Source organism: Amblyomma mixtum, chromosome 7 (assembly GCF_055824585.1).
Source record: "Amblyomma mixtum isolate Tamu chromosome 7, ASM5582458v1, whole genome shotgun sequence".
NCBI classification, from domain to species: Eukaryota; Metazoa; Arthropoda; class Arachnida; order Ixodida; family Ixodidae; genus Amblyomma; species Amblyomma mixtum.
In genome coordinates, this window is record NC_143018.1 from 136,994,387 (window position 1) to 137,021,311 (window position 26,925).

Genomic DNA, 26,925 nt, shown 5'->3' on the forward strand with positions numbered 1-26,925 from the left:
ACCTTATCAGATTATCCTTGCATTACATGAAACCCTGTAAAGCTTATATTGAAGCTGTACAGAAGGAAGGTTCTTATTTGATATGCCATGACCATTGCTGAGGTTTTCTTTCACACTCCCTTTGTCACAGCTGACTGCACTGTACAGTTGAAATGCATTTGGAATTGAGTATTGGTGCATTGTTATTTTTATTCATGCCGACGTTCATTTAGTGGTTGCATCACACTAGCTGAGCCTAAGTCAACAAATATTGCTGTGACCTTAACAAGACCCCTTGCTTTACTTGAACCAATGCGTTTGATGTTGCCTCTCTCCCGTGCCATCAAGGTTTGCAATAAGCTCTGTAAATACCTTAATTTACTTTCTCAAGGTATTTATTGCTGCGATTAGTGACAGGTAATTTCTTAAAGAACAACCTAAGTACTCCTTTAGAACACTTGCTTGCTTGTTTCCCTTGTATTCTTAACTTAAACAGATATGAGCAGGCCTCAGCAGTGGAGGGTCGTGCTGCGGGACAAATAAAAAACTACCAGTCCAGCTGCTCCCTTAGGGGCACGTTGCTGAGGCTTTTATCGCTTGTAGTTCTATGCATCTTTACTTACAAGTGTTGTATCTAACGCAGTTTCTGCCTTAATATTTTGATTCATTTGCTTTAGAGCGTGCCACTCTTGCCCTGACGAAGTTGCTCACCTCTGTACTCTTTGTTCATACATTTTCCCCTATTACCTGGTATAGCTCCAAATGATGTTACATTATCTACAAGCAGGTAAATAAAATGAACAGCAAGTAACGTTATGTTACTCCCTCCTAGCCACTCTAAGAGAAAGAAACATACGCGTTATATGGCAATGTGTTTGTGCCATCACTTTTGAAAACAAAAGCTGCCTGAATTTTTGTACAGACAAATCAGAAACACAAGGCAATTTTCATATTTGATGGCCTGCATGTTATCTTCACATGACTGGAATGGCTAAATATCTCTTTGTGGTAGCCTAATTAGCCGTAACATGTTAATGTCAGTTCTGTGAATATCATTCAGTCTTCGAATGTGAGGGCAGAATTGAACACAACAGCATGTTATAGCTTTTTCTTGTTCAAGGAAGCATTGAATTTAGCTTTAGTGTTGCGACTGCTGCTTATGCTGTTACTCAGCAGCCTTATCAAACTCACTCGGAGTGCTGCATTTTAGTGCACATTTAACTGATTGTTGCTTCTCTGTGTTTTATTCTATTAGAAGTTACTATAACTGTATACCTTGAATGTTTTCTTGTGCAGTTCTCTTGCTGCTGCATTCCGCCGTGGAGGATCCTACCTGTTGGTGTTCACGTCTCATCACTAGGACGCTACCTCTTCCACTGGTGATGCAGACAAGTAACGACATGGTTAATTGGAGAGACATGGGAGAGGCCTTTGCCCTGCAGTGGGCGTACTCAGGTTGATGATGATGATGAACAAGCAGGCTGCCTGATGTTGAGGACAAGTGTCAGGATAGTGCAGCAACAAAGTCGCTTAAGCATTTCTGTGCTGATGTATGTTTATTAAAATCAGCTCATAGCTTGATATCTACATTCATGTGGACATTTAGCATATGTTTGGCATCCTGTTTGACTTTTAATTCACTAGTGTTTGCAGCCTTTAATGTTGGTCTTAAGACAGTGTAAGCATTGTTTCACTGTGTGGGATTTTTTAGCTGTTTTGGAGTGGTGTGTGTGCATGCATGCACAGTTTTTTTCCACGGGATTGTTATGTGGCTCATGGAACCTTCATGTTATAGAAGAAATTATTTCATTTCTGTGTTGTACAGGAAAGTGAGCAGTATCTATATGCACCAGGTGTTTCAGGGAAAAGAAAGTAGTTTTCAAAAATATGGCTTTTGCTGCATAGTGTTCCCAGTGTTAGCAGACACCAGAAAGCTGGTGAGGTGTATTTAGTAAGCTGGTTAACTAATTTCTGATATTTAACTTTTTAACTAACACAGGTTTTCAACTGATTGCAGTTAGAGACTTTTATCCAGTCGTTAGAAGTAGCCATATCAGTTTTTAGAATGTACAAAACATGATTTCTTTCTCCACTGTGGCTCGACAAAATTTGTCTGCATCGTGCGAAAAAACATGCGCTTTTGAAAGCACACAGGGAAAGCAACCCCTCCAGTGCGTGTAACTGCTACAAATCTCTAATTACAACTAGACGCCTAACTCTGATTGTTAAAAGCTTCATCAATAAAAATTAGTTAACCAGCTTACTACGTAAGACGATTCATCAGTTTTCTGGTGCCTGCCAACACTGGTAATGCTATGCTGAAAAAGCCATATATTCATCTCAAAATACTTGTTTTTTTGAAAATTACTTAGCGTTCCATGAAACACCTCGTATATATGTAAGAAAAACCTAACGGGATTTAATTGACGACGTTTCGGTTGGAGGGCCAGCCGTTTTCAAGTGTACTACAGCATTTGAAGCACACAGCTTTTGTTTCGAATCCTATACTATACTCGAAAAAGGCTGGTCCTCTCGCCGAAACAGCGTGAATTAAAACTTGTTATGTTTTTCATTTTGTGTGTGTCAGTCATTGTTACTAAAAGGGAACTGAAGGGAACTGTGCCAAAGGCAATATTCTGTTCCTCTATTGTTCTCCATGAAATATTTTGATGCATCATGCATGTCTTGTAGTGCGTATGTACACTTGTGCACAATAAATGTAATAATTTGCATTTTGCTTCTATTATTCTTTCAGCAGTGCAGGATACAGTGTTCACAAACGTTAATGTAGGAATTACTTTCTTCGTACTTGAATCTTTTGAATAACGGTGGCCAAATGTCGGAAGACCGTTGGTAGGGTGTTGGTAGACATTGTCGGTAAGTTGTCAATAGGAAGTATAGAAACTGTCGATAAGGAGATCATAGGAAGTATAAAGACTTTCTATGTACATGAGTCTTTTGAATAACGGTGGCCAATTGTCGGAAGACCGTTGATAGGGTGTTGGTAGACATTTTCGGTAAGGGGTCAATAGGAAGTATAGAAACTGTCAATAAGGAGATCATAGGAAGTATAAAGACTTTCTATGTACTTTAGTCTTTTGAATAACGGTGGCCAATTGTCGGAAGACCGTTGATAGGGTGTTGGTAGACATTTTCGGTAAGGGGTCAATAGGAAGTATAGAAACTGTCGATAAGGAGATCATAGGAAGTATAAAGACTTTCTATGTACATGAGTCTTTTGGATATCGGTGGCCAATTGTCGGAAGACGGTTGGTAGGTTGTTACTACAATGTATAAAGACATTTAAAAGGCTTTCTGTTCAATGTTGATAGATTCTATTAACAATTGTCTAAAGACTTTCTAAAGAATGTTACTAAAAATTTTTGTAAGGGTGGTAATCGTCGACGCTCACAGCAATTGCATAGAAGCCATTCCAGTATCTAGAGCAACCGCTACTGCCACTGCCGATTGCATGGGAACCTTGTTTAGCAGGTTTGGATTGCCCCGCAACATAGTTACCGACAACGGTCCCCCCTTTACCGGGTCCGAGTTTGCTGTATTTCTGCAGAAAAAGGGAATCGAGCATATCCGGACCCCACCTTATTACCCTCAAAGCAATGGTCTCGCAGAACGGGCCGTGAGAACTATCAAGGAGGGTTTGAAGAAAATGCCTGGTGTGGAGTTGGCAACTGCTCTGGCGAGAATTATTTGCAACTACAGGAATTCGCCACAGGCTTCAGGGTTTGCACCGTCCGAACTTCTTCTTGGGTACCGTTTGCGTACAAGACTAGACATGTGTTTTCCTCCTAGGAGCCACGAAATGCCCAAAAATCGAGCGGCTGATTCCGCCAGTTGGTACTTTGTCCCGGGAGATGCCGTTTATGTGCGCAACTACGGCGTCAGGGAAAAGTGGGCACCAGGAAAAGTGAAATCTACGAGTGGTGCCCGTCTAGTCACTGTAGCAACTTGTCCCGATTAACCCTTGTCTCGATTAACTTGCCGGTAGTAAAGAGTAAACGTATCTACTAGCTGTTAGAGACAAGGTAGCAAGTTAAACCCGCAATATCCCCAGAGGGTTCATCAGAAGAATCGCTCGCACTGGGAAGCCAAAAACAGTACGTGTTACAAAGGCAAATTTTTGCGAAATAACTTGCCCATTCAAACCATTTCTGAGAGCGGAAATTGCTTTTTCGCTTATCAACTGTAGTTTGTGCAAAAATAAACATGAAACACGACATTCGGCTCATCGGTCCGGTTATTTTCGACAAAACATTCATGAGATATTCTGCAGCAATGAGCCTCTTCACTCTTGCGTGGAAACTGGTTTTCGTTTCATGCACAAATGACCTCTGCAACGCGACTTTTGAGCGTGGATTTGCGATTCCACGCTTAACAAAACTCGACTGGGCCGACTTAAAGGGCAGAAAGCTCTTCAGAGACCGTGGTGAGTACATCCAATACATATGTTCAAAAGAAATTACAAGCTCTATAGTCGGATAGAAGTTAAGTCTGCAGTGAAGCTCCGTCTGTTCTGCATCAGCCAGTCGGTCTGATAACATTGTACCGGAAATGACTTGTGCCTGACCGGCATGCAGCGATACCTATAAAAGGACGCTGCTGCCTCGAATAAAGAGCTTTTGCGTTGCTGCCACTGAAGCGTCTGTCTGCTGCTTAGAACAGAACATCTGGCGACGAGGATGGGATCCGGCGCGCAGTAAACCACCGCCGGCCTGCAGCAGTGACGAGGCTGAACCGCCTACGGTGCAAGGCGACGCGGAGCCCTTGCAGCCACGATTTCATCGGAGGCCAGGCAGGCTGAACCACCTACGGTGCAAGGCGACACGGAGCCCTTGCAGCCACGATCTCATCGGCGGCCAGGAGTAATGCAAGAACGCCGGAGGAGCGCAGGAACGCCGGAGGAGCGCAATAACGCCGGAGGAGCGCAATAACGCCGGAGGAGCGCAGGAACGCCGGAGGAGCGCAGGAACGCCGGAGGAGCGCAGGAACGCCGGAGGAGCGCAGGAACGCCGGAGGAGCGCAGGAACGCCGGAGGAGCGCAATAACGCCGGAGGAGCGCAGGAACGCCGGAGGAGCGCAGGAACGCCGGAGGAGCGCAGGAACGCCGCAGGAGCGCAATAACGCCGGAGGAGCGCAATAACGCCGGAGGAGCGCAGGAACGCCGGAGGAGCGCAATAACGCCGGAGGAGCGCAGGAATGCCGGAGGAGCGCAGGAACGCCGGAGGAGCGCAATAACGCCGGAGGAGCGCAATAACGCCGGAGGAGCGCAATAACGCCGGAGGAGCGCAGGAACGCCGGAGGAGCGCAGGAACGCCGGAGGAGCGCAGGAACGCCGGAGGAGCGCAAGAACGCAGATAAGTGAAATTTGCTCATTATGGCAGAACCTGGACATGGTACTAAGCTCGGCAGAATGCCCGAATTCAACCCGAAAATCGACAACATACGCTCGTATTTTGAACGCTTCGAGAACTTCGTAGACATAAATGATGTCTCTGCAGACAAGAAACTGAAGTTGTGTCTGAACGTACTCGGTGCGCAAGCATACAAAGAGCTAAAGAAGATAATTGTGCCTCATTTGCCTTCTCAGAAGACTTTCGGAGAAAGTAAACAGCTTCTGGAAGCTCAATTCAGCCCAGCTCATTCAATTATCGCAGAGCGTTGTAAATTTAATCGCCAAATGCAGCAAGAAAATTAAAGCGTCAAAGATTTCATCACTGAACTGAAGCATCTTGCAACAGATTGCTATTTCGGCACGTTTTTAAATGATGCCCTAAGAGACAGGCTTGTAGCTGGTTTGCGTGACGAGGAAACGCAACGGGCTCTTTTTACACAGCCTGACTTGACGTTCGAGCTGGCGTGCCAAACGCCGCTAGATAAAGAGCTAGCGGCACAACAGGCGAAGCAAATGCATGAGTGACACAAAACCGTGCAGTGTCAACGTCATTCAGGGCGAACGTCGCCGTGATAAAGAAACGAAATCGAGGACGGTTGCATGGCCAAAAGATAAACGCGAGGAAGAGTGGCGAAGTGCTTGCAAGCATTGCGGAAAGCGTCATGCGGGAGAAAAATGTTGGTATCGCAACCACACCTGCAGAAATTGTAACAAAAAAGGGCATTTGCAAGCCGTCTGCAAAAGCGGAGCCAAAGCAAAAGCTGTCAGATACGTCGACACTACGGACGACGAATCCGAAGACTTGAGTTGTCAAACTGTGTTCTTCTCGGGCAAAAGTTCAAGGGGCTACAGCATCGACCTGAACATTGAAGGGAAGACTGTTTCGATGATAATTGACACAGGTGCTGCGGTCACGATCGTACCAGAGCAGTTCTATAAGCAGTGTTTCCCGCATGTTAAATGTGTGGAATCCAATGTGTCGTTGCGCACTTACACCGGAGAAAAACTGAAGGTTATTGGAAAAGCAAACGTCTTAGTCAAGCAGGACGCAAGTGAAATCTCTTTGCCTGTGGTGGTAGTGATGGGAAAGGGAACGCCGATGCCCGCTCTCATGGGAAGAGACTGGCTGGAAAAACTGCAGATAAACTGGAAAGCAGTATACAGCCTGTCCACGGATAAGTCATTGGAGCAGAGGATAGAAGCCTTACGGAAAAGGTATCCCGAGGTTTTCAAGAGCACCCCGGGAGTCGTCAAAAACTTCGAAGCTCACATCTTTGTAAAGGAAGGGGCTCAACCAGTGTTCTCAAAAGCACGGTCAATACCATTTGCCATCAGAGAGGTAGTAGCAAAGGAGCTGGAAAAGCTCGAGCAAGCCGGAATACTAAAGAGGGTCACGAAAAATGACTGGGCAACGCCTCTCACTGCGAGCCAGGTTGCTGCTGCGACTAAAAGGGATCGCCTTCTTTCCAAAGTCGTGCAGTTCACCTTATCTGGCTGGCCCGCGCACCACGATGACCAAGACACATGGCAGCGCAGCCTTCAAGTTCCACCGCATCAACCATGGCTACACCCGAAGAGGCCCATTTGCGAAGAAGTAATCGCACAAGACGTCCTCCTGATCGCTTTCAAGCCTCCAGTTATGAACGCGGAAAGAAACGCGTGGAGCTTTGATTAAGGAGGAAGGAATGTTCTGCATCAGCCAGTCGGTCTGATAACATTGTACCGGAAATGACGTGTGCCTGACCGGCATGCAGCGTTACCTATAAAAGGACGCTGCTGCCTCGAATAAAGAGCTTTTTGCGTTGCTGCCACTGAAGCGTCTGTTGCTGCTTGGAACAGAACACCGTCCACATTTAGGGCCATTGCACAAAACTCCTCCATGACGAAAAGTAGTCCGTTCTTATAGCTGTTCTTTTTATCGGAACAAAAAGCTCTTCAGAACAAAAAGTTTTACAAGCTTAGGAATTTTGGCTCCTGGCTTGTTTGATAAAATGAAACATAAGAAAACTCATTTTGTTAGCTGTTGTCATTGGCTAGCGGAGTAATACAGGACGCCGCAGATCGTGGCCCAGTGACATCCACTCCTGTTTTCTTAACTTGTATCCTACTACACATATCAAGCCTGAATTTATTGTTAGTCGGAAGCACCGCAGTCAGTTGTTAGTCATTAAGTCCACTATAGAATACGGCAGAACATGGGCAGCAGTTTGCTGAGCGTTACAGTGCAATAGAAACTAAACTAATCGACGTAACGCATTACTTTAACAACGGTCGCGGCGTTATCGAGCTTGGTTCGAAGACGCCTGTCAGGAGTAGGTCAACTAGTGCAGGAACGAGGCTAGGTCCAGTATAGTATCATTGTTTTCAGATTTATTTTTATTTATTTATTTGAAATACCTTACAGGCCCGTAAGGCATTGTGTAATGGGGGCGTCACATTTTGAACACTTTTTAACAGAATGGGCATGATGTTATGAATAGAAAAATGCAGGGCAGAGCAAAATTACATGAACACATGAAAAAAGAACCAAGTAATAAGCCTAACAACAGATAAATAATAAAAGAGATATGCAATGTATATTAAAGCACAACAACAAAATAGTATGAAATGCTCGTAGCTCATGTTATCAGCGCGTAATAAAACAAGTGGCGAATATTGCGGTAAGTCAAAAAACTGCTTTCGTAAGATGGATCTCGTTTAAGAATACTTATGTCCGGAATTGTTGGGTATGATGTATCAAATCGCTTTAACTTGGAGGCAGAAGTTTCTGTAACCAAACCGCACTAAGACTTTTTGGAGCGTTGGCACTTGCTGTACCGGGCATAGTAAAAATACCTAGGTTAGCATCTAATATCCGCAAGGAGCAACTTGCACGTGTCTACGAGTTGCAAGTGAGGGAAACATGTGATGTTACCGTCATGTGATGCATACTTGCCTCCACATGGAGAGGAATTAATCCTTTGTGTGAATACCGCTCAACGTGCTTACTTGTTCTTCCATATCGTTTTCGTTTGAAATTTCCCACCAGTGAAGGGCCATGAAAATCGAAGTGTTTTGTTAGAGTGCTATTTCACTGTGCCGGGGGCTTGTTGTTTTGCGTGATAAGTTTTACCATACTTTCTGCAGCATTTCAATTTCATCATTCTTTTTTCTTCACCGAAAACGAGTGGCTTCGATTTTATCCCGACAGCATTAAGGGTGTATAAACACCTAACTTTTGGGTGCGTGTTTTCTGATTTGTAATGAGGGATAATACATTATTATACAGGGATTACCACGTCGTGTTCTGCTATGACCGCTAAATAATGTAAAATCGAATCTCTTTCACGTGATCTTTCGGTTCCGCCGAACGATGACTGTGACGTCAAAATGTGGCTAAAGGTCACGTGAGGCTTGAAAAAACTGCAATGTAATCGCTGCTTCTACATTCATTGTCATTCTGACTCTTGAGGAAGGTTGGCTTCAGCCTTGTAGTGAATTAAAAGGATGAAGCAGCGATTATATCGCAGTTTTTCCATGCCTCGTGTGACGTACCGCCACACTTTGACGTCACAACTGTCGTTCGGCTGTTGCAACCGAAACTGCATGACAAAAAAATTCGATTATAAATTATTAAGCGGTCGTAGGCGAATACCACATAGTTATTCACGAATAGTAGTGACCTGCGCATCAATGTACACAAGAAAACAAGCAAACAAAATTAGATGGTTACACTATTTAAGGCTCCAGTTCTGGAGAAAATCCGGTGTCGTCGTCGTCGCCCTCGGCATTGTCGGTGTCGGCGTTGTGAGCGAAAAATCCCCGCAGAAGCAACCTCACCTAAGACACGTGGCCTTTTGACGCTATCACAGCCTGCCCACTGGATTGTGACCAAACTAACCACGGCAGCTGGTGGCAGTTAAATTAATGATTGATAGCGAGAGGTTGCTCGGGAACAGCAATTTGGGTGTCACAAGCTCCACACAGGTGGCAGCACCTGCCATCGCAGGGCAGTGGCACATCGCTAAACGGCTCCGCCACTGCGCCAGGAGTGGCATCCGGACTCCCTGGGGATCTATGAATTGAAAGTGGAGAATGGCCAATTCCGCATGTACGGGCAACAACTCATTAACGCTATGGCGTGATACCCTTAGAGCGGAGCTTCACTGCCCCCTACAATTTTTTTTCCCCTTTCGTTGTGTGCAGGTACGACGCTCCCTTCAGTGGGGGCCACGCCTTGACAACCATAAGGAAGAAGTGACTTCACCCCGCTAGCCTGCTGGACGTATTAATCCGTCTGACGTATGAAATGGGTGCTTTTGAAAAAGTTTTGCAGCATGACCTTTTTAAAGGGAGGAGGGGGACATATTTTCAATATGTTTTTTTATCCTGCTTCATGCTTAAACAATACTTGCAGAAACGTCATTTTTGAAATTGCAGGCGTACTTTTGTTACGTATTCTCACCCTGAATGCTCAAGTGCTAATAACGGCACTGTAAATGACTTTTTATGTTCTTGTGTACTACAGGAATGTTGTAAGTTGTAATTATCAATGACGTCTTCGTTTGTTAGTGTGCAGATCCCAAACTCCTGGCTCTCAATCTGCAAGTTACTTAATAAAGTTGTTAGTCAACTGGTTTCTCGAATTATTTTTGTTTTTGTGGCGTGAAGAACGCGTCTTCCTTTGAATAGGTTCATGTTCGAGGTCATTGTGCTAGCAAGAAGTGTGTGCAGTAGCATGCGACTTCCTTGCATGATTACGTCATGGTTGAGGTGGTCGTTTCATGCTCAAGAACAGGTGTAAGGCAGTCACTGAGGCCAATATATATGCATATATTGACGACGTTGTGGTTAGCCAGCCACAGGTTCGTTTTATAAAATTAAAATTACCTCAGAAGTAATAAGGGCAGTACTCTTGAGTGCGAGTCGGGAATATCCGATGTATGTTTTCAGATTGAGGCAAACCAATGCATACTTTCACGAAAGTAAATTCGAGCAGGTCTGGCTTCCGGATTTAAGTGGTCATCTGTAATTCACGACAGCCATATTCAGTGGAGGTTCATCAGCATAATTAAATGAAAGAGTACCCCGCCTTCATTGCCTACACGTAATTAGCGAATGCCGTGTGAGTGTAATAGAAAACCTTTCTTTATCATTTTTTGTAATACATCCTTAAGTATACATCTTCCTAGCAGTGTACGAAAACATGGTCTATTGTTTCTGTCTGCTTAAAAATTGAATAACGCGATCGCACAGTAGAAAAATATCCCTTGTCTCTGAAAACTTCATAAAGAAAAACCTTCCCACATGTAGCTTGAGAAGCAGCCTTTGATCCTGAAGGCATCTGCATTTTCTTGACTATTTTTAAAAAGTCAGTGTCTGGGCCTCCACTGTCGAAAAACTGAGGCCCGGTACAGTTCTTTTCGTTCACTTCACACAAATATTCGTTGGACAAACGCATTGTCAGAAAACGAGCGCTAGCTGCAGTTTCTTTGTGCAGTAACCAGAAATCCTTCCCGAAGCATTTTCGGTGGACACAACAAAATCTGGTAGCACGCGGCCAAGTCCACTTGGCACACCGTGCGGATGAAAGGATCGGTAACGACCAGAAACAAGAGAAACTGGTTCACAAACTACAGTAAAAACAGGTGTCCTAGTCCCAGCCTCCCTTCGTTTACCCTCCTAACAAATTCGTCCTGCAGCACCTATCCCATTCAGAAGCCCGGATAAATATCGCGAAAATCATGCGTAGCCTATGAACTGTTAGACGTGAACAATACGGTACTTCGAATAGTACATATCAGTGTCTACTGATTAAAAAAAACGTTGCACACAGCAGCTCTTGCAAAAATTGAGAGGCTGTACTCTTTTCACTTTTCTGGTCTCCCCCGTACCTATCCCGTCTGCAAAGTCCAATAGTTCTCGCTTTAAAAATAAGCATCAAGGGGGACACTCTAGTACTTGCCAAGGTCGTCATCCAAGGCACATTCGCAAAAAAAAAAAACTCATTCTTTGATGGCCAGTGTCCACTCCAGAGGCCAAGGCAGTTTGACCAATTTACCCCACTGACGTCCTGATTACAACGCTTGACGCTTTGAAAAAAAAAGTAAAGATTGGTTTTCAGAAAAGGAAATGGTGCAGTAAATATCCAAATTCGGGGTGGGCACCTCAGCCACGCCGTAAGGGAAGGGATGAAGGTGGGAGTGACGGAAGAAAGAGAAAGGTGCCGAAGTGGATGGCAGCGGAGGAATTTCGACCACTTAAAGATTTTTAACGCCTGCTGATATAACACAGTCACCTTTTCCCTTTCGCCTTAATCGAGGTGCGGTTGCCGCAGCTGGGTTCGTACCGAAGTATTTCGGTTGAGTGGCAAAGGGCCTTTACCACTGATCTACCCGCGTCGGTATTTAAAAAATTGGCGTCCATAAACGTGAACGCCGAGCGGCGATGGGTTTATGGCCGACGCAGCCCGCGAATCCAGCATCGAAAAGTATTCCTATCGTTAGACTGCTAGACAGAATATGAAATTTTCGTAGTTGGTGCTGTTGACCAGCTGGAAGGGCGCTTTACTTGGTGTTTTCTTCTTCTTTACTTTTGTTCGCGTTCAAAAGAAAACGTGCCCACGCGTAGCATTCATCCTCTCCGTGCCCTTCTAGTGGTAGACTCCCCCGGTGTTCCTCTCTCGTGTGCTTTCCTTTTGCCTTTACTACGTACAGGTGAATACCAACCTTTGCCACCCGATTCTTGGCCGATCCCCCAGAGTGGGTATGTGCCATTCTGTCGTTGGCTACAACAACAAGAAGCAGCCTCCCAGCGGTGTCGGCCATGGATCCCGACTCGGCGTCCAAGGAAACCACGAAGGTGTCAAAGTCCTCAGAATCTCCAAGAGAGCGAAAAACAAAGCTCCTCAACACGCGAAAGACCCGGAACGGGAGAAGGATTCGTCCAGAACCTCGCGTAAGAAGCGAAAAAGAGGTCACCCGAGCATCGCAGCGACACAAAAACCCAAGAAGTCGCCGATGATGGTAAGCAAACTCCTGACTGGACAGGCCTGTCCAGTCAGGCCTGTCCTCACCGAGACATCCACAATTAGAGCAGCAGGCGTTCCTGGTACCACCAAAAACGATGAGCAGCCAACGTCGTCCCAGCTCCCGGCTACTGAGCGTCGTGACGTCCCCGCGAGCCGATTACAACCGCTCGGCCTCACGGAAACAGAGCGTACCGTAAAGCCACCTTCGAGCGAGGGCCAAGCGCCGCTTCCAACAGCAAGCGACGACTCAGGTGATGCCCCGAGCGGCGTTCCTGGTGTCCTCACCACCGTTCCAGCTGAGCAAGTCCAGAGCACTGACGCAGAACCACGCCACCCGACGCGCACCATACGCAACGCGACCCGTGTCCAAGTGGGAGTCGAGGCTGAGGAAGCGACCAAGCCAAGCTTCCCTGCTAGCCAGCCGAACGCAAGGTCACTGAGCGCGCGGGCGCAGCCCGCCGTGGAGCGTCCTGATGAGGGGCAGAAGCGCTCGGGTTTTCAAATTATGGTAAGCAACACACCGCGAAAACCGAAGGATAAGTTTTTACCAATTATTGTGGACAACAGCATGACTGGTTTCAGTACACTTTATCGACCACAAGCCTCGCTAGGCCTCACAGAAAGCCCTGATGAGAACCTGTTGCATTCGAAAGGCGAGACGTTCATAAGCTCACAGAGTTTTGCAGTTAATACTTGCATTGTACCCCTTCAACGGCGCACACTTCCAGGACGTCGTTATATAAGTATGAGCCCGTATAAGCATGAGAAAACAACATCAGTTTAATAGTCGGTGTTTGTTTCTCGGAATTAATAGCAGTTTCGCAGCCTTCTTACCTCTCGCTCTTTGCCGCTTGCTCTCGGCAAATTGTAGATTGAAGCTGGGTACATTTGGTATTGGCTATTGTGGTCCTGCATTGCATTTTTGGAGCATCATCATCATCAGCCTGACTGCGCCCACTGCAGGGCAAAGGCCTCTCCCAAGTCTTTCCAATTAACCCTGTCCTTTGCCAGTTGCGCCCACCGTATCCCCGCAAACATTTTAATCTCATCCTCCAACCTAACTTTCTTCCGCCCCCTGCTACGCTTGCCTCCACTTGGAATCCGTTTCGTAAGCCTTAAGTACCAGCGGTTATCTTGCCTTCACATTCGTATGTGTTAATAATTTTGTGGAGGATATAGCAGAGCAGTAACGACTCAGAAAAGGTTATGCAGGAAACGACGTTGTCACATTCTACGCGCATTTCACGAAGGAAAAGAAATAAAGCGATTAAAGTGTTTCATTACTTCCTGGGTAGGAACAGGCACCTTCGTCCAGTGGTCCTAGCAGCTACAGGGAATCTAACCTTCTTGGATACAACACGGCCCCACTCGTCAATATTTACATGGATAATAATAATAATAATAATAATAATAATAATAATAATAATAATAATAATGGTTTTATTTGCGCCAAATGAATACATGGCGCGGGAGACCCGCAGTAAAAGCTGTCACAAGCGACAGCTTGACAAAGCCGGAGGCCCCCCTATACACTCGCTGCCAAAATAACTCATGCAAACCGACTAAATAATTTTGAAGCCATGTTTTATGAAACATTCGGTACCGACGGCGTGTATAGCCCCAGAATTAAACTGAGGCCATAGGCAAAAATACACGCCATGAGCGCTCTAGGCAAAAAATATTCCAGCTCTGCCTCGCGATCCAGTCACGTGATATTGATACCAGAAGACAGAACATGCACCCCTTTTCATTCCCTGAAACATTTTAGGCCAGTCAGTTACCTGACTGCGCAAGAATAATTTTTCTACCGCATCCTGACGTCCTGTAAAGTTATCTCGCTGATACATGTGAGATGCCTTGAACTTTCAAAATTCACAATGCCAAAATTTTCACAAGGTCCCAGCTACGGAGTGGACAGTTATTTATTTTTAAAAACAACTGCGCTGGAATATATATTTATTTAATAAGACCATATAGCAAGCGCCTTCTCCATTTTGTTCTGTTAAAACGTCTAGCTCATCTCACTGTCACAAGCAAAGGGAAGTCCGCGTACGCTATACAGGCTCATGTGCTTCTAATACACGAGACTTATCAGACACCCTTACGTTTGTCCACGATATAGTGGAGACTTAATTCATCTTCCCATGACGTCCTTTTTCAGAGTCCTGATGCCACTAATAGCCGCGTGTGCATGAAGACCTGCGCCGGGATTCCCTGCGTCTTTCTGGCCTTTATAGTGACGGCGCTTTTGGCATTTCGAACGCGCATCGAGCAACGTCACTACGAGACCTACGACACGCTGGCATGCGCTGCCTACTCGAAGCGGCTGCGAGAGTCCATCAACTCCTCCGTGAACCCTTGCGACAGCTTCACACAATACGTCTGCGATGGCTGGAGTAGACGCTATGAGGTCAGCGTCAGTGACGATGCACTTCTGTACACTCTCACCCGTGTGTCCCACATTGTTCAAGATATGAAGGTACCCAAGAGTGGACAAAGTGTGATGCAACGCGCCGCAGCGTTCTACCTCAGTTGCGAATGCGTTGGAAGAGCCCGCTGCAACGAACTGCCGAACGTGGTATCAGCCCTGGAAACGGCGAACATCGTGTGGCCTCTCAGGGCGCAGCATCCAGATCTTCTCCGGACCCTCCTGCACCTGTCGATCAGACTTCGTTGGGATGGCATCCTCAGTGTCGATGTAAGCTCTCGTGGACGAAAAAAGAATGTGTTGTTGCGACCATCACAGGAATTCTACATATTAGGCCGGAGGGCAAAAGAGCAACTTCGTTCCCCTGGCAGCAGGGAACACTATTTCGAAGTTTTGAAAACAAATCTTATGGTAGCAAGCAGCACTTTAACTCACGGTGATTCGGTGACATTTGAGGAAATGCGAGACCTTGAAGATAAAGTTTTGTACTATCTTTGGAGTAACACGGTCGCACATAAGCCGTTGAAGGTGAATGACTATTATTTGCACCAACTAGTCCCAAACCTGACGCTGGAGCGGTGGAAGCAAGCTTTGCTCGACTACGGAGTGGGGACGAACGAGGATGAAGATGTCCAGTTTCTCACCAATTCACGTCCATTTCTTTATGACTTCTTGAAGATGTGGGCGGAGTACGGGGACAAAGAAATGCACCTTCTACTATCCTGGTGCACGGTTCAGGTGGCAGCGTGGTTTGGAAACCAGGAGCTTCTCTTCAACTTCTACGGCACCAAGCAGAAGTTGGAGCTCGGGCATGGCGCGTTCTGCTTCAGCAAAACATTCGTGGTCACCGGCGCCGCCTTGCTTCACAGGTGGGTCGTAGTGTACCACGCGCTGATAGTTTTTGTTTTGAACTGTGGCAATACTTCACACCTGTCTTTTAGGAAAGTGAAACCAAGTTCTTGCTTAAGGTGGTTCCGAGACACGCGCAAGCATGTTTCTGTGCCTTTCCTCTGGATTCCAGAACAAGTTCAATCTCGCAATAACTTGCATTTGAACGGAGAGTCAACTCTTCGTTCGGGGAGCTAGTACTGATAGATAAAAGGAACTGCGCTGATGCCCAAATGAAACTCAATTGGCAATTGTTTGGCATTTAGACTACCTTGATAAAGATTTAAATGGATGACTTTCAACCTACGAAGCCTTTCTGAGAAAAATGTGCCAACTTTCGTTCCGAAGACAAGGCTGAAAATGCATCAATATCGAGTACAGTTTTCTCAGAGCAGTGACCAGAAAGCCGAGGTACTGCTTCGTAACAGTGCTGGCTATCTCTTATTCCAAAGCTGTTGAATGAGCTGCCTATGGAGCGACTATTCTGTGCAAGTCTCACAGGCAGCGTGGCAGCAGTACCAGAGGCAAACGGACGAAAATTGGAAACAGTACTGCAGGCACCATTTTCATGGGATTAATTATATGGCCCCAATATCATTAAAAAATAGTTCTCTAAGCGCCTAGCAAAGGGATTTATTTATTTATTTATTTATTTATTTATTTATTTCATTACCCTCAGGGCCAGAGGGCATTACAGAGAGGAGTGGGTTACACACGAAAGTGAAACAAAAAATACAGCTGTAAATACACTTAAAAATTAGACATGCGTGAAGCCCACAGAAAAAACGAACAAACAGGTTACGTCAAAACAAGTAAAAAATTAACAGCGCATATCGCAGAATAAAAACAACAAAAAGCAACAGCATACAAGAAAAACAAACAAGAGAAATCACGTTCCAAAGGCAGTAACATGCGCGCATATAAAACAAGTGCAACAACCGTAAAAAAAAACAAAAAAACTGGTAGTTATTTTCTTTGTACCCCTATTTCATGCAAAGATGTGCGTGGAGATGGCAAGAGGGAACCTTGTCCGTTGCACCGTTGAATAGCGCATACAGTATTGTGCAAGCCGACCGCAATGCGTCGCTTTCAGCAATTTACGGGCTATATGAGAAATATCTCTGTACGAGTGAGGAGAAAAACATTGGGGCGGTTTTTCATTCGTCGCTTCGCGTGCGGATTGAACTGCATTCCGTTTGTCGCTGGGACACTACTACATGTGGGGCCTGGCTCTTCTGCTTTTCTGCGTATCGCTTGCGCACATCGCTCACACCCTTCCCTTCTGTCCGTCCTCTCAAGGTAAAGTAGCATTTGACTTCACATTTTCCTCACAGCGCTATTTCCACTCGCGCTATGTATGCCACGCCCAACGACCAAGAGCAATCGAGATTCGTTCCGCCACCAGTCGTACCTACGTCTGCATTGCACCACGGCCGTGTCGCGGTGACGACGTAAGAAATCAGAACTAAACAGCGGACGGCTTCCTGAACCTCAGAGATGTGCGGTTCCATTATTTCATTACACATAAAACTGAACGAACACATGCCGCGATGGCTCAGTGGTTATGGTGCTCGGCTGCTGATTCGAAAGACGCGGGTTCGATCCCGGCCGTGGCGGTTGAATTTCTTTGGAGGAGAAATTCTAGAGGCCCGTGTACTGTGCGATGTCAGTGCACGTTAAATAACCACAGTTGGTCGAAATTTCCGGAGCCCTCCACTACGGCGTCCCTCATAGCCTGAGTCGCTTTGGGACGTTAAACCACATAAACCAAACCAAACGCATGGCGCATATTTTCAGGTTGAGCGGCGCCACTCTCCCTGGTAATCTTCGGCCAGAGGCTTGGGCACTTATTCTGGACGTTCGTCACTCTCTACGTCGGCAGCTTCTCCGCTGGAAGCTTCATGATGAGAACCTGACCGTGGTCCACGACTGGAACTCGACATCTCTTGTGCTGCAGTACTTCGAAAAACCGGCAGGCGAGAACAACGACGACAAATCAGGTATGTATGCGTGGACAGGCGCCCGGACAAAGATTGGCCCGAAAGCAGTTCTAACTAGTCCTACAGTTACCTTGCACGCAATCAAGTTCGCTGGCAATCAAGTCACATAAAATGAATGAATACTTTAAAATGCAACGTACTGGTTTCTTTGATCGTCGCGTGGGAGCTGTTGTGTTCAAGTACGTTCTGTTGCACCGACGCGCCGTTCTGTCGCAAAGCGTCGGAAATTCGGAAGTCACGCAGCGCTGCGGCTACAATCGCATTGTGTTAAACAGCCTTACGGCCTTAAAGTAACGTACGGACCGACAGTAGCTCCCATCGTATTTCTTCGTTATACAAAGGATACGTCGTCTTAACGCCGCAAATAAATTATACAGCAAACATTAAACATCTTTGTGCAAAAATTACACAGCTTTGCACAACAAAATTTACACCGCTACGGAATTTGCGGATAGGCTTCGCAAATTACACAGCGTATTTGTCTCAGAGGAAGCAAGTGGTTCAGCTAACTAGTGCCCGTTCTGCAGTTAAATCTGTCCACTCCGGCCTACCACAGGGTAGCTCAGTGGGACCTTTCCTCTTTAATATAAACATTAACGATGTTGTAAACTCTATGCAATTTTATTATCGATACAGATGATGCCAGCATCCCTTTCTGTGGAAAGAATATTTCAGAAATAATATCCGCATGTAACGATATTATGACACTGCTGGGTGAACGGGCAACATTAAAGTGTAGACGTAATAGTTGAACGGCAATCTAAGGCTGTCATATCCGGGCCATTAAACAAAACCATCCCGCCATGCCAAGCCATTGCACTGCACATCCTTAATATAGACATTGTAGAGATTTTTAAATGTCTGGGTTCATTTCCTCCACTCATATGTCTTCGGACGATCCCCTAAGGGATCCGATGACAAAGTTAGTCTGTGTGTGTGTTGACAGTCATGAAAGTTGGCGCGCTCATGCAACCTGGCAGGCTGTGCTTAAATTAATGATTGGCCACGTGAGGTTGCTCGGGACAACTTGGATCGTACAAGCCCCACCGGTGGCCGTACCGGTCATCGCAGTGCAGTTGCGCATCGCTTAACCGCTGCACCACTGCGCCAGGAGTGGTATGCAGACTCACAGTGATATATGAATGTTAAGTAGAAAAACACTAATTCTTGCTATATTGGCAGCAACACATTAGCTATTGCGTCATACCTTTAAGGCGGAGCGCGGGCTTTGTACGGCGCGACTGCCTTCACGAAGTTAGCACGCAGATGAGAACAGGTGTGGCGGCGTCGCTTGGGCGGCTACGTAGAGCCATGCACCAGCATGTCATGTAGAGCTTGCCAGCTGTATGGAATCGAGTTACATCACACCGCAGTGCGTGGTGACTGCGTTCACGAAGCGAGTCTCGAAGTGAGCGGACGGGTTTAGGTATTCTAGCAAGTAAGCGGTCTTAAGTGTCTCTGGAGACTTTTTCTGAACTCAACTACTTTCAACTGGATTAACGGAAGATAGCAGCGTCCACATTCAAGCGGGTGATGGCGGTGGCCACAACACGGGTTTTGTTGATTTCTCTTAAACGGTGTTACTGCTGCAATAAGTCAGTCTATAAATTCGACGTTTTTTAAAATGGAGTTTATAATCCGGTACTTGTAACCTTACGCCACAACCATGCTTTTAATCCACCAATCTTCTGATCGCTTTTTGCTAACGTCTGCCGCAGATACATTCGAATGTGACCATTGTTTCTTTACACCATAGGGTCTCGCGGAGAGTGACTGTGTCTGCATCGATATCCGGATGAATACCGCCGCACTGGAATAAGATGTTCAATTGTTTCTACAGATTTTCCCACACACTGTACATTTGTCATGTTGGTAACTTTTTTTTGTAGCATCGCGTTCTAAGACATCGCGATCTAGCTTCAATGAGTGGGGCACTGCCTCTTGAGTTATGATAGAATGATTCCTTCCTGCTCTTCCTTTTCCATTTTCTTTATAGTCCTCCACTCTTTCTTTTCCATTGAATTATTCAAGTTTTTACCTGCTGCGGCTTTTACCTGTCCCTTAAAACACTTTATTTCTCCATCCCTGTTTCCTGGAGGATATTTATTATTTAGTTTAGTAGCCCTTTTCCACCACTTTGGGTCAGCGCAGTATTTAAACACCTTTGCTCCCCACCTGTTATCGTCGAATGGCCTCAGGTGTTCTGCATATAGTATTTTACTCTCAGCTTCCCGTGATTCGAACGATCGCCAGCCCATGTCCCCTTCTACTGTCGGGTCAGTGGTTTTGCCGCGCGCTCCTAGTGCTAATCTTCCAACAGCTTTCTGATTCATTTCGAATTCCGACTGAACTTTTGCCCTTAGGCAGAAAACCGTATTCACAAAAGCAAGCCCTGTCACCATTACGCCATTATAAATTCCTATCAGTAATTCATATTTGTTCCGCCTCCATATTGCCCTAAGTTTCATTATCGCCGCATCTCTTCGCCCTTTCGCCCACAGTCTGTTCGCGCTTTTCCGTATATAAATGTCCTTCGTTTACCCATACTCCGAGATATTAGTATTTTGCCAGTCTGGCTATTTCATGGCCTTGTATTGTGGGCACCTGATCAGTTGTATCGCTAAAAATCAACACACCTTACTTAGCTGCGGCCGAAGTGGAGACTAGGGCATCTCTTGGCTCCACTAGTTTTTAACATAGTCCGAAAATCTTTCTGGCTATCAGCTAATACTAAAATGCCGCCCACATACATTAAACCAGGGAACCACTGCTCCATGACTTCTCCGCTGATTCTGGAAAACAGATTACAATCTAGATTACTTTCTTGTAGCCCTATTTCCATATGTATTATATCAAGCAAGAACGGAAGCGACAATAGCGGACAACCCTGTCATAATCCTCGTCGTACCTCGACCGTTTTCATGCTTCTTATCTCTTCTCTGCAATTTCAACTTTATTTTCCTGGTATATTTCTTTTAGGAAATCAATTATCTCATGGCCAGTACCTTAATGTTTGAGTATCTTCCACAGGAATTCACTACTCACGTTTTGTCACGCCTTGCTTGTATCCACGAAGGCTTAAAACAGAGCTCTGTTTCCCACTCTAGCTATTTCATGCACTGTGACTATACCACATTGACTATGCTAATGACTATGCCACACAATCAATGTTCGCCGGCCTGTCTGCGGAATTCCGACATGATTCTGCCCTCACTTCACCTTCACCCCAGTTGTCATAAGAGGGCGCAGGCAACACAGGCAGACAGAGCACCTTTCCCAAAGTGTTCACCTTCCAGCCCCAGTTGATAACAATCTCAATGGCCGCAACCTGATTGCTCGAGGCATTTTTGCGACGTAGTACAATGGAGACTCTGAAATTAATCTGAAATTGTCTCGCGTAGAGATGCTACTAAATGTCTAGGGATTGCCTATCCCAAGCCATGTAGGCGATAGATCAATAATGGAAGCGGCTCTCCGTGATGCTGTTTCCGAACCGGGCATGCAGACGCGGAAGATGTCCACCAGGAAGGCTTGGTTGACATGGGCGAGTCGCTGGTGGCCAACTGGCAACTCGCAGCTCGAGCGTCGTTCCTGGACCCGTCTTCCCGACACTTGTCCGAGATCATCCTACAGCTGGGTCTGTACGTACTCCACATGGAGAGGAAGGAACCCGACGTGTCTCTGCTGCCCTACGCCTTCAGCTTCCCGTACTACGACCACAGAGCCACGCCCGCCCTCAACTACGCTGGGATCGGCAGTCGCGTGGCTGAAGCGCTGAGCCTGCTCCTCCTATGGGCCTACGTTGTGACTCCGGAGGCAATACAAGCCTTCACGGAACACTTTCAGTGAATGGACAACGCCACATCCAATAAGGTGAGAGTAAAGCGAAGTGTTCAGCATTGTTAAGAAGCTACTAGTGGCTTTCGTGTACTGGTAATGACCTTGCATAATTGAGGCCACTGGTGTTATCGTGCGTCTTGTACAGGTTTTTGCGCTAAAACATTGCCAGGGACAAAGAAACCTAACGGAGAGAACAGTTAGGAACTAAAAGCTGGTTTCTTTTTCTTTCATAAAAACGTCTGTATAAGGCCCACCTCTTGTTGGGTGAAAAAAAATACAGAGATTGAAAAACGCACTACTTCAAGAGGACAGCGTCTCTTCAGGGTGAAATAATTCTCGCGATTCATGTTTCATACGTGAGTGACGGAGACGCGCTACCTCGCTTCAGGAGTTCGACTGCTACCTTGGTCAAAGACAGGGACGGTGAACTATATTGCATTCACCATGCAGGCCAGGAGACGTGGCGTAAGCGATTAATCGGGGATGGTGGTGGTGAGAACATTTATTAAGAAGGGACAGGAAGTATGTTTGGATCAACCCGTAAGAGACTGATCCTTAGAAGCACTAGGTGGAGGTCCCCAGTATGGGACCCCAGTGGCGGTGGCCCTCACTCGGGCGAACCCGACTTGTTGGGCCTATACTTTCTGGGCCTATATAAGACTTGTTGGGCCTATAATTCGTGGCAGCCGAGCAGGGTCGCCTCCCAGTCCTCCCTGGTTGGGTTGGGGATGGGGGGAATGGCCAGGTTGGAGGGGCAGGGCAGGGGCATTTTATGCGCTTCGTCCGTTTGTGTTTCCGTGTGTATGTTCCTTGTAGCGCGAATTGATCAGTGTGAAGCACCAACTGGCCCCCGCTCTTGCATTGTTAACAGCTATTGGAGGGGCAGGCCCACACCATGTAATAGGTGACAGGAGATGCCGCACTGCAGTGCGGGCAGCTGCTGTTAAAGGAGGGGTCAAAATGTTTTAGTGCTGCCGGGCACAGAAATGTATTGGTGAGAAGGCGGAGAAGGAGCCGCTTATCCGCCTTCTTCAGGCCTTTACATGGGTGATGGTAAAGGCGATGACTGTCTTAATAATAGGTTGTAATATCTTTGAAGGTGTGAGAGCGCAAGGGTTTACAAGTTGTGCTTGCCATAGCGCTGTGATGAAACATCCATTGCCATAGACTTTCTGGCTGGTTACTATGGAGAAGAGGGGAGGGGGGGGGGGCAGGGCAATTTTGTTTTTACGTTTTCTTGAGAGGCCCACCACCAAACGAATTACTATTGAAGGCGCTCAGTCCAGCGACCTAAGTAAAGTTGCTCGATCAAATGTTGCACATGCTTGAAAAAATTTGGTCCTCGAATATGAAGGTGTGCTTTTTGATCTCCACGGAGTAAAACCATCCTGGCATACTGTATGTGAAACATCCTTGGAAAGACTGCACAGTGCCACGGTGGTTTCCGCCGGCGCGCAGCTTGTGTGCCTGTTCAGAAAGTGAGATCGAAAAGTGTCTGCAATTACTGTCCGCGCTGACTGCGACCTTCGATTGAGACAGTATAGTAAAAGGGAGAGGAGAGGTGCTGCTTATGATAATAGTTGTGATAACCAACCAGAGTGCATCCATAGCAAAACGAAGCCTCTCCCAATGCTCTCCAGTTATTCTGTTCCTCTGCCTAGCGCTGCAACCTTAACTCAAGAAATTATTTCTTTTCTCCGCCTAACTGGCAGGTGCCTGCGGCTTTCTTTTTTTCTTCTGTCTTTAGGGTCTACTTTATCACCTCAGGCTGCCATCGGCGATTGATATCTCACCAGTAATTTTTTCTTACTTTTTCGGCCAGGATATCAACAACTAGAGTGTATTCTCTAAAGCACATTATCTCTTTTTGCCTATCAACGTTACACCAACCATTTCGCTTTCGACAGACCGCTGTGGTATTGCCGTTGTCTTTACAAGTTCCTGTTGTCTCCAGTCCTCACAGTTCTAAAAGTATTTATTTCTGCTCCTGGCTTAGTTGTGTTCAGTGCAAAAACAAGGGCTGGCTCTAGTAATAAAAATTATGTTTGGTTGCGATCGTGCTGAGTTGTCGATAGCGAATAAGTACTGGTCTAACACCTGATACGATTTCATATGACCTGGTCGTCGCATTCCAGTGAGCGGTTAGGCTTATTGCTGCCGTCTAACGGAAGGTATAGATCGTAAGTTAGCGAGTTCCCTTTTCAAAAGCGTAATGAAACGCAGCAGGATATAACTTCGTCCAAGATGGAAAGCTACATATTTGCGTTCGCAGGTCGAGAGTACCACATACGCGCAGTACCTGGAGCCCCTTTCTTTGAAAGCTGCTTTGTACGCGTACCGAGCGCACCACGACTTCAAAGAACTGCGTGTCCGCGGCCTCGAGTTCCTGTCCCCGGAGCAGCTCTTCTTCGTTGCCGCATGCTACGTGCGGTGCTTGAGGACCAACGGACCTCCGGGCGTGGCCGATGGACAGTGCGGCACGACATTTAGGCATGTCGCGGAGTTTGCTGACGCATTCGGATGCGTGCCTGGTTCGCGCATGAACCCTTTGCAGCGGTGCTAACTTTTCTGACCTTCAGCTGTGACTTTGTTTTACTTCTCGTGTGGTGGAGGACCGTGGTTGAATGAGGTCGAAAGGAAATGTCATTGAATGTTTTCCAAGACGAGCGAGCCAGTTCGCTTGATGGTATAGTGAGTTTGTGGAATGAATTTGAATAGTGGCACTGGAACCGAGTAAGTAAGCATGAGCACCCATGTCTGAGGCCGGTGAATTGACTTGTGTCGCATGTGCACGCTGTCTTGTAATGCCGACTCTCCGAGCTTCTTGCTCGCTGATTGCAGAGTGCTGGGATAGGGATATTTGCGACAATGTTTGGTGGTTTCAGTTATAAAATGATAAAATGTTGCTTCAGCCAAAGTTGTGCACACGGCTTTGGTTTGGTAGAAGCCTGAAAAGCGTATATTTGCAGCGTATGCATCAGGATTTATAAACGTTAGAGGACACGTTACTGTATTACTTTTTACCCTAGGTAATGATTTTATACCTCTCTGGCAATGTTGACGTCAATTTTCACTCTCAAGAACTTATCGAGTGAGCTGAATGGAGTCTTAACTCCAACACTGTATTCCGTTTCAGTTTGAACGCGGTGGCGAATTTGTTAGAGTAACTCAATAGAATATCTGAGTCCAAAGCGAATTTATTATCAAGAAGTTCTGTTCAGGAAATTTAATGAAATGCCAATTTAGACTGAAAATATTTTTGTAAGGGTTGCTTTTTTGTTTATTTGCACTTCTAAGATATTCGCACCGTAATTATTTTTTATGCATTTCCGTCAGGTTCTAGAAAAATGTTTGTACCGCAAGTGACAGTGCATCACTAAACTTTTTTTTTTGTTGTTGCCAAGTACCGTCTGGTTTTTTGTCACTCAATTTTTTGCGCACTTTAAATTAACCTTCCTACGTATAATCTTTCTGCCAATCCATGGGTGTTTTCGCTGTGCTTTAATATGGTTGGTCAGAACGAACAAACAGTATTTAACGCAGCCAAGAAACTCATGCCTTTGCGAAGTAAGAAATTTTGGTAAGTTGCAGACTAGCATTCAAAGGTCATCTAAGATAAATGGACTAGTTGAACAAATATATGTTTATATCGGTTTTCCAGGGCAATCGTGTTTTTATTCCCACTGCTAAGAAGCCTGCTAGTGAAGAGATTAACTTGTCGTACAAACAAGCGTTGAATACTGGAATATATTCACAGCAAATATAAAATCCAATATCGAGTCAGTATTGCTCTTTCTGGCAAGGAGAGGTACTTCTAAAGAGAAAACATTTTGCCGGGAAAGGGCTATCAACAAGCTACATTTGCCAGCCTGTGCAGCCAGTGCACGACAAGCATATTGAATCCGGCATGATAATTTTGTGGTGTTGCAGCAGTCTTGTATTAACGTAGTGATGGCAAGGATCGACGGTTGCCTATAAACACACATACGGCAAATAGATCTCTCTAAAAATAACTTTCAAAAATAGACTCATCGTTGTCGATTTTCGATGTTAATTTCTTGAAGGATGGGCTTTTTAGAATTATCTCTCTACCGACTTAGTTAGATTGAATCTCTCGGAACTACCTTTAGGCCAACACGGTGATTACAAATATAAGGGGCGCTCTCGGACGCCGGAGCCGACTGGGGTGCAACCTCCCATAAGAACACAAGGAAGCAAAAGTTTTAAAAGCATTTTTCTGATTTCACACTGAACCTATGGGGTCCTTCGTAAAGAATTATTAATTTCATCCCAGCAAATATTGTGAAAGTATGAAACGTCACTTTGAAGGCGATGTATCTTTTAAAAGAGCAGTTAAAGAAAGGGGAAAAAGACGCTCATTATGACATCCAGGACAGAAGCCAGCAGGCAGTAAGCTTTATCAAGCGTGCACCGCCCGAGCGTTGAAGTGCCGACCCTACGTGACTGTGCTTGCGGAATTTATTTCGGTTGGGTTATCATGAGCAAAGATGGCTTCTTTTTATTACTGTTTTTTTTATGCCCGCGATGGTTCGTCAAAAGGAACTCGCGGGAGCAATATATGATAGCACTGCTTTTAGCCAGTAATTTTGCTGTCCGTGGCAGTCCGCTAATTTGCGGTCCGTGGCAGTCCGTGGCAGTCCGCAGTAATTTTGCTGTCCGTGGCAAACCCCCTTAATACTGTAGAATTAGAACAGCCCGGCACTCTCGTTATCAGCCTCTTCACCACCCGCAGTTCCACGCGTTGTCATTCCGGCGCTCTGGTGTTCCTTCATGTGTGCTAATCTTTTTTACCCGCGACTGTACCTACTTGTTTTGCATGGCACAAACCATGGCTGCATTTGAATGGCCGATGCTGGGCAGCAGATACTGCATGCATGTGCCTATATGGTTGACAAAATGAAACTCATCAATGCACTAACAATCTCAGTGGGTCAAATCCTGTTAGAATAAAAACTGCATGCCAAAATTCTTTTTTTACACTTGCATTTGTTGACTTGACAATTTCACAAAAATTTTTTAAAAAGTAACGACTTATACTTGGGCTTAGATTAGCATTATCAAAATATTTGAGGAAGAGTTTAATTTCATTGTTTACAAATAATAAATTGCAGGTTTGCAGAGCCCTGCATGCCTGAATCCGAGCACTCAATCTCATTCAGAAAATTTTACTGAGCATGCATTTCAAGACATTACTAATTCAATTTACAAATTGTTAACCACATAGCTGGCCACACAGCTGCTTTGTAGAAGGGTTACGAATACAAATATATACACAGAATATTTCTACAAGGCTGATTACAGCACTCTTATCATGCACCTTGGTAAACAATTACCAGTACAACACTGTTTT

At 45.7% G+C, this 26,925-nt stretch overlaps 1 pseudogene; it reads left to right on the forward strand.

The window, feature by feature from the left end:
• Positions 1-12,193: 12,193 nt before the first annotated feature.
• On the forward strand, positions 12,194-24,117 carry LOC149337674 (endothelin-converting enzyme 2-like; annotated as a pseudogene).
• Positions 24,118-26,925: the final 2,808 nt, after the last annotated feature.